At 26.9% G+C, this 14060-nt stretch overlaps 1 protein-coding gene across 1 annotated transcript in view; it reads left to right on the top strand.

The window, feature by feature from the left end:
- Positions 1–11331: 11331 nt before the first annotated feature.
- Gycalpha99B (guanylate cyclase 1 soluble subunit alpha 2) overlaps positions 11332–14060 on the top strand; it is a 364604-nt gene continuing 361875 nt past the window's right edge. Inside the window, exon 1 of the mRNA XM_043040687.3 lies at positions 11332–11465. The gene's annotated coding sequence lies outside the window, so the exon portion shown is untranslated. The remainder of the gene's footprint in view (positions 11466–14060) is intronic.

Raw genomic sequence — 14060 nt, 5'->3', positions numbered from 1 at the left:
TTCGTAGATGAGAGAAATCGTCCATCAAAGTGAAGTAAATCAATTGAATATCAAGATAGCATTCATGCACGTTTCTTGTTATCTTGATGAAGTTTAGTTGCGAAGCTTAATTAGTTTTAATATTTTGGAAGCGTGATTAATAATATTGGGGAAATAGTTATTTGTGTATGATATATATTTCCTTATCTATGATATATATTTTTATACGTATGATATATATTTCGTTAAGTTATATTTACTATTGTGTTTTATCATATTAGCACTTAATTATTTTGGAATAATAAATTCATTTATTTCATTCTTATTACATATTTTGGTAAAATAGTAGTTGATATTAGTAATATTCTTTTTTGTTGATAGTGATTACTTATTTTTTTTTTCAAATTGATGGAAATAATTTACGAGCGGCTAAGATGTAGTTGTAAAATTTATATTGGTTTTTGTTTGTTTATATTTTGCACAGTAATTAATAATTTTAATGAAATATATAAAATAAAATAAAAAAATCCCTTAAAATGAATTTGAAATTAATGTACAAAATTAATGTGCATTTAAAATGAATGTAGAAAATATTATTGTTTGTTATTTAATCTTGATGGTAACACACTTTTTAATGTTAGAAAAGATAGTTACTTTATTTTTAATAGAAAGATTTACCTTTCGAATCCTAAAACACGATGTATTTCAGAATTTTTTTTTCAAGTTCATTTGTTTCCTTGTCAAACTTAGTTCACAACACCGCCGATTTCTAAATATGAATCAACTCAAAAGTCTATAAATTATGTCAAGCTTTTGCCTAATTGTATTAAAATAATTTATTTAGAATTAATGTGAGATAAAATCTCCTTTATTGGATAACATTTCAGGAGAAATTTGGTTCTATCAACGGTACCTTCACAAGTTATATCATCGCATAAATGAACCTTTTTAAATATATTTAATTTTAAAAATGGTAATGAACCGTCAGAATATTTTCGTTTCGATTTTTTAATCTTAGATACATGACCATAATTTCACACATTCGCAAAAACTACTCTATTAAAAGCTAACTTTAAACACTGTTAAATGGCAATTATAGAATCGCAATTTTATTAGTGGATTTATACATAAATTTATTGAAACAGGGCCTTTCACAAAAGTCAAGACAGAATTGTTAAGCGATTTATTAATATTAGTATTGACTTTATATAGCGTGTAGAATAGAAGAAAAAAAAAATAAAACCCTTTATTACGAAAAAAAACATACTATGACAACATTGACTAAAATTATTATTTTAAAAACTTGATTTTTAATTCTTTTAATTCAAATTACTTTTCATTTCTCCTGTTTGCAAATTTAGAGCAGGGACTTTAGAATGTGGACATAATTGCTATAAATTTATTAAAGAAAGTCTTTACTTTATGTAGCAAGTGAAAAAAATTTTAAAATGCTTTTTTTTTCTTTCAAAAGAAACATGATAAAATTGAATGAATTTATTATTTTAAAACCTAGTTTTTAATTTCGTTAATCCAAATTATTATTTATTGCTCCCGCTTGTAAATTTAGAACATGTGATGTACACACCTAGACTTTTTGATTAGTTGATAACACACATAAACAAATTATTTTTCAATTCTTATTTTCTAATTACCTTCGTTTATTATCATTTCTTTAACTGCTTTGCTGCTATATTAATTTAAATTTAATTTGTCTCGTTTGGCATAATTTGCAAATTATCTAAGAAAATGTTCATAACTTACTTTTTTCTACTATTCGATAACAATTTTGTGAATGTCTGTTGTATTTTTAAAAAAAATATAAATTCTTGTAATTAGCGCTTGTTAGAAAATATATAAAACAAAACTTATTTTAAAATTTGAGTTGAAATTAAAACTGTTTATAATTAATAATTTTAAATACCAATGTTACTTTTTTTTCTAAATGTATTATATAATTCGAGTGCTTGAAAGAACTAATCTTGATTGAAATAATTTTTACTTAATTTTCATTGAAGCGAAAGTCGCAAAATCCAATTTCCATCATTATTACCTTCTATCATTATTTCGTAAACTTTGTTGGCGTATCTTCTTTTTTAATTTTTAGGATTCTTTACTTTACGCCAAATACTTTTCTAGATTAACGAAAAAACATATGTTCCTGACAGTTTGGCTATCTTTTTATTGCTTTTACTTAATGACTCATGAGGAAATGAAAAACTCTTCTTATGTGCTTAGGCTAGGTACATTAGCTTTTAAATTAGCAAATTGATATTATAAATTGACCTCTTTAATTAATCAAGATCATATTAAAGAAAATCGAAATTTAATGGAATATGTTTTATTGTTATTAGTTGGTTTAAATTATTCTGATGCTAGAAAATGTTATCTATTTTAATGCTTGAAATGTAGTTTAACGATTTGAATACGTCTTTTAAGTAGGGGAGGGTGGCCTAAAGAGGGTAGGTTAACAATAAACTCTCAAAAGTTGTAGTTTTTGGGCTTTTATCGCAGTGTTTATTTCTTAAGAGAGATCTTGAACTTTAAAATAAAAAATGATTATTGCGTTATTTTCAATTTTATGATTATTTATTATCCAAAATAAAAAACTCTGAAAAAACCCGCTTTGCCCTACAAGGGCCCTAAAGCGGGTAAACCGTTCGGGCAAAGCGGGTAAGCAGCATAGATTTTACAAATACAAGCACATATTAAATTTCTTAAACATTCGTAATGAGACCTTAATCACGCGTATAATAAACGTTAAAAATAACATTTAAATAACAATTTTAGACTTATTTTATCAGTCTCAAATTATGATTTGTTATTCTTGACATATTTCGCAAAAATACTCTTTTACAATTTTTTCTTTGAAGCTCTTTGTTTTTTTAGTTTAACCTGGTTTACTTGTCGAAGGAAGATTTTTAAATTTTTTTTTAACCGCAGCATTGTTACTAAGACGTTTCTTCTTTTCTTCCTTTTATATTTGCATATTTTTAAATGGTGAACTTGTTAAAACTTCAGTTCTTTGAGTCTTACGTTTACGACTAGTTTTGTTCGGAGTAGGTTTTGGTAGCGGTCTAATATCCGAAGGCTTCACATGAGGTGTCAATGGCTCTTCTACTGGTTGAAATGAATTGTCACTAGTTGTCGTAGAACATGAAGGATCATCTTCAACAGCTGGATCATACGAAGTTTCTCCGTTTGTGCGTCGTGGCGAAATCCTTGAAGCTTGAGAGTAATTGTGATCCACGTTTTCAAATACAGATGTAGAAGTAGAGCAATCAGAATTATTAGAAAGACGCAAAGAATTAGAAAGACGTATCTACCCGTTTTGCCCTACCCGCTTTTCCCAAAAGCATATTTTTTACTAAAAAAATTATAACCTTAAATAAAAAATAAAAAAAAATTGAACATCGTAGTTTATAGGTAAATAGTGTTAGAATAATATAATAATATTGACAATGGAAAAAATAAGCCGGCTTTCGACCTGCCACAAGTTACATACCTTGAGATTTTTTAATAAACTTATTAATTTTTTTAATTTTGTGCTTGGTTACGCCATGTCGCTTTACTTCTGCTCCGCTGGGACTGATTAAAACTCGTGAGTATTCGGGTAATCACGGCATACTTAGATATCGGGGCTTGCGCGCCATATGGGGGGATATAAATGCTTACCCGCTTTAGGCGACTTACCCGGTTTAGGCTACCCTCCCCTACGGTTAAATTTATTTTTTAGTTCTGTATTTTCCACTAAATGTGTGATAACAGGAACCATAATTTTGAAAGCCATAATTTCTGGTTGACCGTTGCCATATGAATGGATGAATTATCAAATAAATAGTTTAAATACCGCTTATTTTGGTTTTGTTACCAGAAAGATAGTTTTTTTTTTTTTACTAGAAGTGCTATTACCATACTATATGGTAATTTTACCAGAATTTTTTTTCCATTAGGGGCTTTTCATCTGTCTTTTAATGCCTGAGTAATCGATGAAAATGACAGGCAGAGGTAAGAAAATATTTTTTTATAGTATAGGATTTACAAAACACTTTGGAAAAGCAAGTGAAAAAGGATAAGTTTTTCAACATGTTTTCGGAGAAAAAAAAACGAAATAAATTCAGACTATCTAATTTAAAGACGAGTATAGTTTTTATTAGTTAAATATCAGTTTTTGAAACATTATGATAAGTTGTATTTTATTTGAGAAACAATGATTTTTCATAGTTCAAGAATTAAAATTAAAAATACTATTATAGGAATTATGGGAATTTTTATGGCATCTTTGAAAATGATTGTGAGAATGAGTATGAAATCATTTTCCAAAAAAAAAATTGTTCACATTTCTTTCTCTATTTTAAAGAAGTTATTTGATTTGTGTACAATTTTTTTTAAATAAACATTAATGTGATTTATTATTTTTGTTGATCCAAACATTTCTGTGGTGATTATTTTTTAAAACAATGTTTTTAAGTTGTGCCATAGTTGGAAACATATTATAAAGCGAAGTTATTGTAACAAAAAAACAAACTAATAAAAGCAACCACTTAAAGTCAGTAGCATTTATCCTGCAGACAAAGAGTACTTTTGGCGTTAGAAGATTTTTTTTAATTAAGAACTTTTCTCAGTGACAGAAAACTTTAGTATTGCGTTTAAGAAGGCTAAAACTCAAGGATTAAAATAGGAAAGATTTGAGTAAATGTTCTATTTTTCTAGTAATAAATTCCAAATCTCTTGAACAACTGTGCAATTTTTTACGTAATTTCTGTGAAGTTAATATTCGGAATTACAACTATATCGAGAAATCATCTCAAGCTTATTTTGGCATTCAAGCCACTTGAAAGTATTTTTTTCGATCGTACTTACTTTCGCACACTTGACAAAATTTATTTAAATTTTTACCAACTTTTTAGAAATTAACTCATAACTTTAACAATTTATAACTCCTCAATAAAAACAAAAGCAGACCAATTTTTTTTATTTATATATTTATATTATTTCTTATCAAAAACAGACAAAAACAAATATATAAAAAAAGTTGGGCTTGTGATTGCCACATAACGGGTATTTTTCTTGCATGACTCAAATAAAGTTTTTTTTTTTTTTTTTTTTTAAAAAAAACCGAGGTAAAATTTTGATTGAATACGTAGACAATACAGTCAAAACGCTAAATCATTTGCATAACTTTAGATATGTTTTACTTATGTATAGCATTATCATCTATATAAAAAGGGCAAAATAGTAAATCTCTCGTTTCACAAACACTGTAGTATTAACTTTTTTTTGCTTAAATATTCGTTTGATCTTTTCGTATAATTAAAGATTAGACTATTTGAAATACGAGAAGCCTCAACACACAGTCCATACGGGTACCTAGAACGTGATATTAGCTTCGCGATGGTATCAATCGATTGTTTTGCAATGGACTGAGTAAATAATAATTAAAACATTTATATTCTGCAAACATAGCACTTTACGAGAGAACGCTTGAAAAGTATTACATTCTAGAAGGCTTTTGTTTCCTTGCAGTAAACTAAAAGAATTCCCTGATATTGATGTTTTCTAAATGAAATTGTCCAAATATCGCGCAGTCTAATGCAGTATATAAAAGACGTTGTTCTGATAAGCATTATTTAATTGAAAGAAGTTGAAAGTAAAGAAAAATGGTTTCGAAAACTTTATATTAAATCATTTTCTAAATATAAATCTGATTAAGACCTTGTTCTGATGAGCATTGTTTTATTCAGGGAAGTTGAAAGTAAAGAAAAATGGTTTCAAAAACTTTATGTTAAGTCATTTTCTAAATATAAATCTGATTAAGACCTTGTTCTGATGAGCATTGTTTTGTTGTTGTTATACATCCCCCTGGAGAAGGAAAGTCTAAGCCAGGTCCAGAAGGCCCCGTCGCGTCAGTTACCCATACATCTGTAGAAAGTCCCGATCAACCAGCAGCTGCTTAAAAGAAGCGCCAAGGCAAAAAAGAAGGTGATCAGGACTAGCAGGTTGTGAGCAGGAACAAGGTTAGAAAGTCTTCTCCCCATTTTTGCTCCCCAGCATTGTTTTATTCAAGGAAGTTGAAAGTAAAGAAAAATGGTTTCAAAAACTTTATATTAAATCATTTTCTAAACATAAATCTAATGAAGACCTTGTCCTGATGAGCATTGTTTTATTCAAAGAAGTTGAAAGGGAAAAAACGATCTCGAAAAACATTTTATAAAATCGTTTTCTAACGAGATCGTTTTTACATATAATAAAGTAATTATATATCTTAGCAAAAACAAAATTTTAACCACAAATGAAGACGCCGCCATTTAAATAAGAAATAAGAACTCCATTGTTAATTACCTTACTGCTGTAACATATTAGTCTAATATTTAAAAATCTTTTTTTTTTTTTTTTGACTCCCTAAACTGTGTATTTATCTCTTTGGTATGACGTAACCTTTTTCGGATTTTAAGCCTCTTTGTTTTTACCATTCCAGTATTCTACTGATGATGTGTAAAATTGTGACACCTGAACGAGTGCAGATATCGAAAATTAATTTCATCACTCTGGGGAAAAAAGTATGGTAAAATTTACTATGTTTGTGGCTCTATGGGAATACCGAAAAAGTCGGTAATTTTTACCGAAGCGCTTTGACCATTATTTTGGTAAAATTAACAATAAACTATGGTTCTATAATGTATGATAAAAACTGGTAAATGTAAAATTTGGTTATTTTATCAAGATACCTAATATTATGCATTAAAACCATTTATTTGGTGAAATTCAACATTCAGTTTTGAATTTTTAAATAAATGTGTGGTAATAAGAAATAATTTTGAAAACCAGATTTCCAGTTAACTGTAGCCATATAAGCGGAAAAATTACCAAATGAATAGGTTAAATACTTCCATGTTGGTTTTATTACCAGAAATATGTTTTCTTCTTCTTTTTTTTAAATCAGAAATGTCATATCCATACAGTACGATAATTTTGCCAGAAAAATTTTCTCCATGCACAGTTACTCTCGTAATTTTAAATTAATACATTTCTTTCCCCGTTAATTTCTTTAAGGGTATTATTCAAAGCTCTTTCGCTTAGGAAAGTAAAAAGGCCACAGTTAAGTTTAACAAAGCAATAAAACTACAACGCATACTCAATCGAGCTTTTTCACCAGCAAGTCTTGATATATCAGATGACAGAATATGCAATGATTATGCGGCTTAAGTGTGAAATTGGTGGTAAAAAAAAATATAATTATATCCTCTGTTGGGGAAAAAACGAATTACTTTTCGAATGACGCAATATCTTTTTACTTCCAATGGTAATATAAAATTTAAATTATAAATAAGAATGAGCCCAGATAAACCATGAAATGATAAAAAAATAGGAAAGAAAAACTAATGCCGTCGTGGTAGTGAGTTCTTATAAATGTTGCATGAAATCATTTCTCTGTTATATATTGAGTATGAGGATTGATTTTTTTATTAATGTAGCAGATGCATTATTATTTTTATTTTATATAGTTAATATTTTTCTATTATACAAGGGGACATAAGTGATATGTTTACATATCATAATTTCCAGAAAAAAATTCTGTTATTATAAATATTCGCTACGTAATGCAAGTTCTTTTTACGGCCCTTTCTTTTAGGTTAAAATAATAAAGAATCCTTTATTTTTCTTTTTGAATTGATAGTTCTTTATCTTGATCCTTTTTCTTTTTTTCGAAACTGTTGATTCTGCATTTCTTTTTAGAAGGTTTAATTTTAATTAAGTATTTCCTATTTCAATACTCATTGGATAATTCTCCTTCAATTTGTTCTTATTTTTTATTTTTGATTACCCATTTGAATTCATTCGTAGTTTTAATTTTTTATTTATTATTTCCTTATTTTATTATAAAATAAAGCCAATTTACCTATTTAATTAGTTTTGATTTGTATTGAGGATCAAGTGGGATTCTAGAAAAAGAAATAAAATTAATGACTTTTTATTAAAGATCTTTGAATATTAACCAATTCTTATTTAGAGATAAGTTAACTAATGCATAATAATTTTACTATTAACAAATTAAAGATAGATCTTACTAATAAATTATGATTGACTGAATTATGATTGACTTTGATTTTAATTATTTCATGGATTGAATTGATTTGTTTTACTCTTTTTAGTTAATAGCAGTATTTTATTTTATTTTTTAGTTACTTAATTATGACAATATTATTATAATTTTATTCCTGTCTATCTATTTATAATTTTATTTTTGTCTTTTTCCTTTCAACTATTTTGTAAATTAGCACAGAATTACGGAGATAATAAACGATGTTGCATCTAGTTGCATACAGAATTTTTTTCTTTCCTAACTTGAATAAAAAGAAAGATTTAATGAGAGTATGAGGGAGCTTTTACTCGACCCCTTACTCACCCCTTAGAGATGACTACCGAGGGGTCAGTTTCTGTGAGAAAAGTTAAAGAGAAAGGGTCGAGTTTGGTATTATTAAAAAGGTTTTCAAAATATTTATTTTTTGAGATATCTCTATTTGAAATAATTTTTATTCCATTTTTATTTCACAATCATGTCATATAAGTTAAATCGGGTACTTTTTTCTCAAGAATTTCAAATCTTCAATAGCCACAGCCTACACTCAGTTGTCCCAAGCGAGATTGGGGGTAGGAGATCGAGTTTGAAAAAATTGCAAGCATCTTTTGAAAATATTTTACTGGAGCATTTTTAGATTTTTTTACCCGATGCGTATTTTTTCGAGCTATTCAGCCATTTCTAATACATTTTTAACATTCTGCATTACAAGGAGGGTATGTAACTGAACGACTTTTTATGTTTAAAAAATGAAATACTTGTATTCAATACCAGTAAATATTATTTTCTTAAAAAAATAAAGGAGTGAACTTGAACGTTAGCTTTATTCAGGTTTAAAATATTTAATACAAAGTTTTTTACGTTCATTTTAAGTAAATCAGGTCTTAAGTTCTTTTTTCATTATCATATTATTAGCATCATTAACATTATTAATACGTGTTTTAATCATAAACTGGTTTCCTATTTTCTAAAGATAATAAATATGCATATGTTTTAGTGTTTATATTCGTATTTTATAAAGTAAACATTTCATTCGTCTCTTTTATTTTCATAACCATTTTAGAATGAATTGCTTCACAGAATATTAATCATTACTATTATTATAATTATCATTATGCTTTATTAATATTATAAAAAAATTATAATAATAATTATGGAGCAGTTATATACATTCGGATAACGTAAATTTTAGTTCCAGTGCACGAGTTGAAACATTTTGTGACTAACGCAAATATTTAATGAGTGTTATATTTTGAAATTAAAAACACTGTCATTTTCCAAATACGTATTTAATTAAATATGATCTGGAAGTCGAATCATGAATTATAATTAAAATATTAAATTGTTGATAGGCAATTATTTTGAAATTGAATACGGAAGTAAAGTAAAACGTTCTAAATATCGATGTCATGCCTAAAAGTTGTTAACTAAGGGCAAGTTAACTCGATATTGCAAGTGCATTAACGTCGGTGAGCAATATTTGGGCATAAAAAGGCGAGTTAACTCGTCACCGCTTAGCAATGTTTAACATAGCCATTTCAATTGATTATAATATTGAAAACGTCAATTCAGTTTTATTTTCCCGTTCATATATTTTATGAAAATTTCCTTTGCAATTCTTTGAATTTCTATTTAATGTGTAATAATAAATAAATATGTATAAATAAGTGATTATTGATTTCGAAATTTTAAGCATTTGTAAAGTCGATTTAGACTCTAAATTTTAGAGTGTATTTGGCGATCAACACGAATATTCAACACAAATTATACTCGGGCGTTAAATTTGAAAAATGTATGCATTGACATTTGTATGCAATGGCATTATTTGCATGGTAATGACATTTCTGGTAAAAAAAAAGCAACAGCATAATTCTAGTTGGAAAAAAATAACCAAATTATATGGTATTTAAACCATTCAATTGGTAATTTTTCCTTTCATATAGTAATATAGTAATGGTTTTTCTGAAAATTTGGTTTTCAAAATTTAAGTTCTTATCATCTCACATTTAGTAAAATTACAATACTGAAAAGAAAATTTGACCTAATTAATGGCTTTTTATACCATACTTGAAGATATCATGATAAAATGGCCAAATTTTACAGCATTTATCTACATTTATTTATCACACAATGTCAAACCATATTTTATTGTTAATTGTATCATCACCAAATCTCACCAAAAAAATCATTACCAAAGCTCTTCAGTAAAAAGTGCTGATCATTTTTTATTCCCATAGGGCCAGAAACACTGAATGTTGGTACATAGAGTGCAGAACATTGGTGGTCGTAAACTCTAAATTGGATCGGCTGTTCAAAGAGAGTCATACTATAAAATGAGTCCACTTTGAATCGTGGTGGCTCAGGGGATAGATCGCCTCCCAATGAGATGATCCAGGTTCGAATGGCAGAGATGACTGTCAAAATGTCCTCCACGAAGGCTAGTTTGTCCCACTGTTTGATCCAGGAGTTTTCTTGTCTTCTGGTTTGGGTTCAAATTTTAAAGCTACTGAGTTGAACATTCATAGTTGTTAACTCAGAAGTGGGTCAGCTGCTCAACACCGGTAAGAAAATAAAATAAAATTAATCCAATTTAAATTTGACATTCAAAAGTCTCTTATTTCAATCTAAAATAAATTGCTTTTTCTTTAATTATAGTGGGTTATAGTCTTTAAAAATTTAAATATTTTAAGTAATGTGTGATCATTTTTAAATTAAAAGAACGAATGTTTATTTTTTTAAAAAAAAATGTTTTAAAAAATTATAATTAAGAAAATAAAATAAAATTAATCCAATTTAAATTTGACATTCAAAAGTCTCTTATTTCAATCTAAAATAAATTGCTTTTTCTTTAATTATAGTGGGTTATAGTCTTTAAAAATTTAAATATTTTAAGTAAAGTGGGATCATTTTTAAATTAAAAGAACGAATGTTTATTTAAAAAAAAAAAAATGATTTAAAAAATTATACTTTCACCGAAAATCGCTCGTCGATTTAATTTTTCTTCCATTCCCACTCCATTCTGAACAATTTAATGATTATAGTTTCTAATAAACAATTCTACATTCGAAAATATTTAAAAAATAGTTCATAGCTTTAAATAAAATGCACAAATTGAAACGAAAGTAATTTATGTATGTGACTTTCATATGGTTAAGTGTAAAGCCTAATTCCTGTGAGTCAATATATTCTATCCGTGAAGAAATTGTGCGCGTTGATGTGTGTAGTAAACGAAAGGAGGAGCTGGCGGGAATTGTGGGATTGCTGAGATGGGGAAACCGCTTACCGAACATTCCTAAAAAGAGTTCGAACTTCTTAGTGAAACGGAGAGTTCTAGCTGTCGGTCTTAGGAACTTAGAGCGAGGAATTTCTATTCTTTTATTTTGCTATAGTATTAGAAGATTATTTAGAGGTAAAATTCTGCTAATTATGTGATCTTTGTCTTTTATATACTACTTGAAGATTCTTATATATTTTTTTAAAGGTTTTCTGAAACTTTTAAAAGTAGCTTAAAACTTATTGTGTTTTCTGTTTTTCATTGTTTCGCGAAATGTATTTCAAACTACTTATAGTTTAAAATTATTTAGAGGTGTTATGTAGTCGATAAATTAATGACTTTTTTGTTTAATTAAATTAATTAATTTTAGCGAACGAAATATCGTTTTGAGAAAGACATTTTATTTGGTTCTGTATTATTAGTTTGTAGGGAAAACATGTTATGAATTTGTAGATTTTAACAGACTAACAAAAGTTTAGCGAGGAATTTCTTAGTACTTCGTAGAGACTTAGAGCGAAGAATTTCCATTATTTTATTCTGCTATAGAATTAGAAGATTATTTAGAGGTAAAACTCTGCTAATTATGTGATCTTTGTCTTTTATATACTAGTTGAAGATTCTTAAATATATTTTTTGAAGGGTTTCTAAAACTTTTAAAAGTAGCCTAGAAATAAGTTCTATGTGCTTTCTGTTTTTCATTGTTTCGCTAAATGTATTTCAAACTACTTAAACTTTCTTGCAGTCTAAAATTATTTAGAGGTGCTATACTAGTCGATAAGTTAAGGATTTTTCTATTTATGAGTAAATTAATTAATTTTAACGAAATAAATATCGTTTTGAGTAAGAAATTTTATTTGGTTCTGTATTAATATTTTGTGAGAAAAACTTGTTATAAGTTTGTAGATTTTAATAGACTTACAAAAGCTTTTTGTTTGAATTTTTAGTTAAGTATTTAGTTACTGATTATAGGAAATTTTAGTAAATTAAAAATATTAACTAATTGGAATATTCCACAATTTTTGTGGCTATCAGTGTAATTTGTCGATTACATTGATATAACCGATTGAATAAATTGGGAATTTTTTTAACTAAATTATAATGCTAATACGACAAAAATTTGACATATATTAATATGCTTAGTTTTGTTTCGATTAATTGATATACGCTTAATGTTAATCTAAGACAAATAAGAATGAAATTATGGAAGCATATTAATACCTTGTTTCATATAATGTAAATCGAAGAAAAAGTCAACATTATTGCATTTTCTTTAAATTCATTTAATTATTTCATTATTTTTTTGTATCAAATTATATTATACTATATGCTAAAAATAATTTTATCTTTAAACATTACGAGAAAATACTATTATTTGATTTTACTATAAGCTTATTCGTCTACGTTATACCGCAGTCGATAGTCATGAAAATATTTAATAATATTTTCTCCGAACCTAATTTAATATAAACACCTTCCATTCTACTTTTTATTCTAATATTGTAGCTATATTTTGTTTTTTCTATAAAAGTAATAGCTATTTTTATGCTTGAGGCACAATGAATAAATCAGGGTCTCTAGTCACATGGATAGATTGTTAAAAGAATGCAATATTTTGATTTAATATAAATTCTGTGCTTTCTCTTTGCTTTATCAATATGAAAGCTAAACTTATTGAGCAGTGTTGCTTATCAATTTTTCTTTCTTCGTTTATGTTTTTTTAATTGTGCTAATATTTTAAGTCCATTTCAATAAAAATGCAACTTTGAAAGTAAATGATATTTTGGCAAACTTTTTAAATTTTTTTTTAAAATCCAAGACAACTTTTTATTTTTATTTTAAAATTACAATACGAATGAGGTAATTGCAAAAATTTTAAAGTGATCCTCGTTTAAGAACATCAAAGATGCCTTTGTAAAAAGTTTTTGGAATTAAGTCTTTTAGTTTTGTAAACATTTTAAAATTGAATATTTTTTTAACCTTTTGTGCTATAATACCATTTAAAAAGTAGATATACTTTTCATTAATTTTTTCGAGCCATTTGAAAACAAATTAAAAGTGATTTTTTTCAAATGTTTGGTGAAACTTAAAATATTATGCTTCGATGTTACAATGTTTTACATAATTAAGAAAAAATACATGTAACTAATGCTTTGCTTTTCCACTTAAAAAATTTATAAACTTAAATTGACATAATTTTTCTTTTATCGTACTTAAAATCATATCAAAAACAAAACTTAGAATTTCTTGAAAATAAATAAAGTAAAATATCTAAAATATTAATATTCCTATTATCATGGAACTTTTCTTTCATTAAAATTTGAGACATATGTTAAAAAAATGTTAAAATAATACTTGTGAGGAAAAAAATCATCCAGAGCAATGAGAAGAGCACTTTAGAGGAAGTAAAATACAAAATTGCCACGCACTCGGTTCTAACGCGAGTACAAACATAATTCTTGCACCATTTTAAAGAGAACTAAAATTATTACTTAATAAACAATGAACTATTTTTTATTATGAAATAATACTTTTCGATTATTTTGGTTGCCGGGTGAAACTTTATCAAATGTTTCAACGAAAGAAAAAGTATTGGTCAGATAGCTGGTTTTGGCCATAGTTTAAGTGCCTTACACACCATGCAATGATTTTATACTATATTTATATAATCTTGCCGGGAAGCATTAGTTGGTCTTAAGAATAGATAAATAACTTAAATATTTTAAAAGTTAC

Source organism: Parasteatoda tepidariorum, chromosome 11, assembly GCF_982258835.1.
Source record: "Parasteatoda tepidariorum strain Cologne lab strain chromosome 11, Ptep-v5.0, whole genome shotgun sequence".
NCBI classification, from domain to species: domain Eukaryota; kingdom Metazoa; phylum Arthropoda; class Arachnida; order Araneae; family Theridiidae; genus Parasteatoda; species Parasteatoda tepidariorum.
The sequence above is the reverse complement of the archived record's forward strand: the minus strand, read 5'-3'. Positions and strand labels throughout refer to the sequence as shown.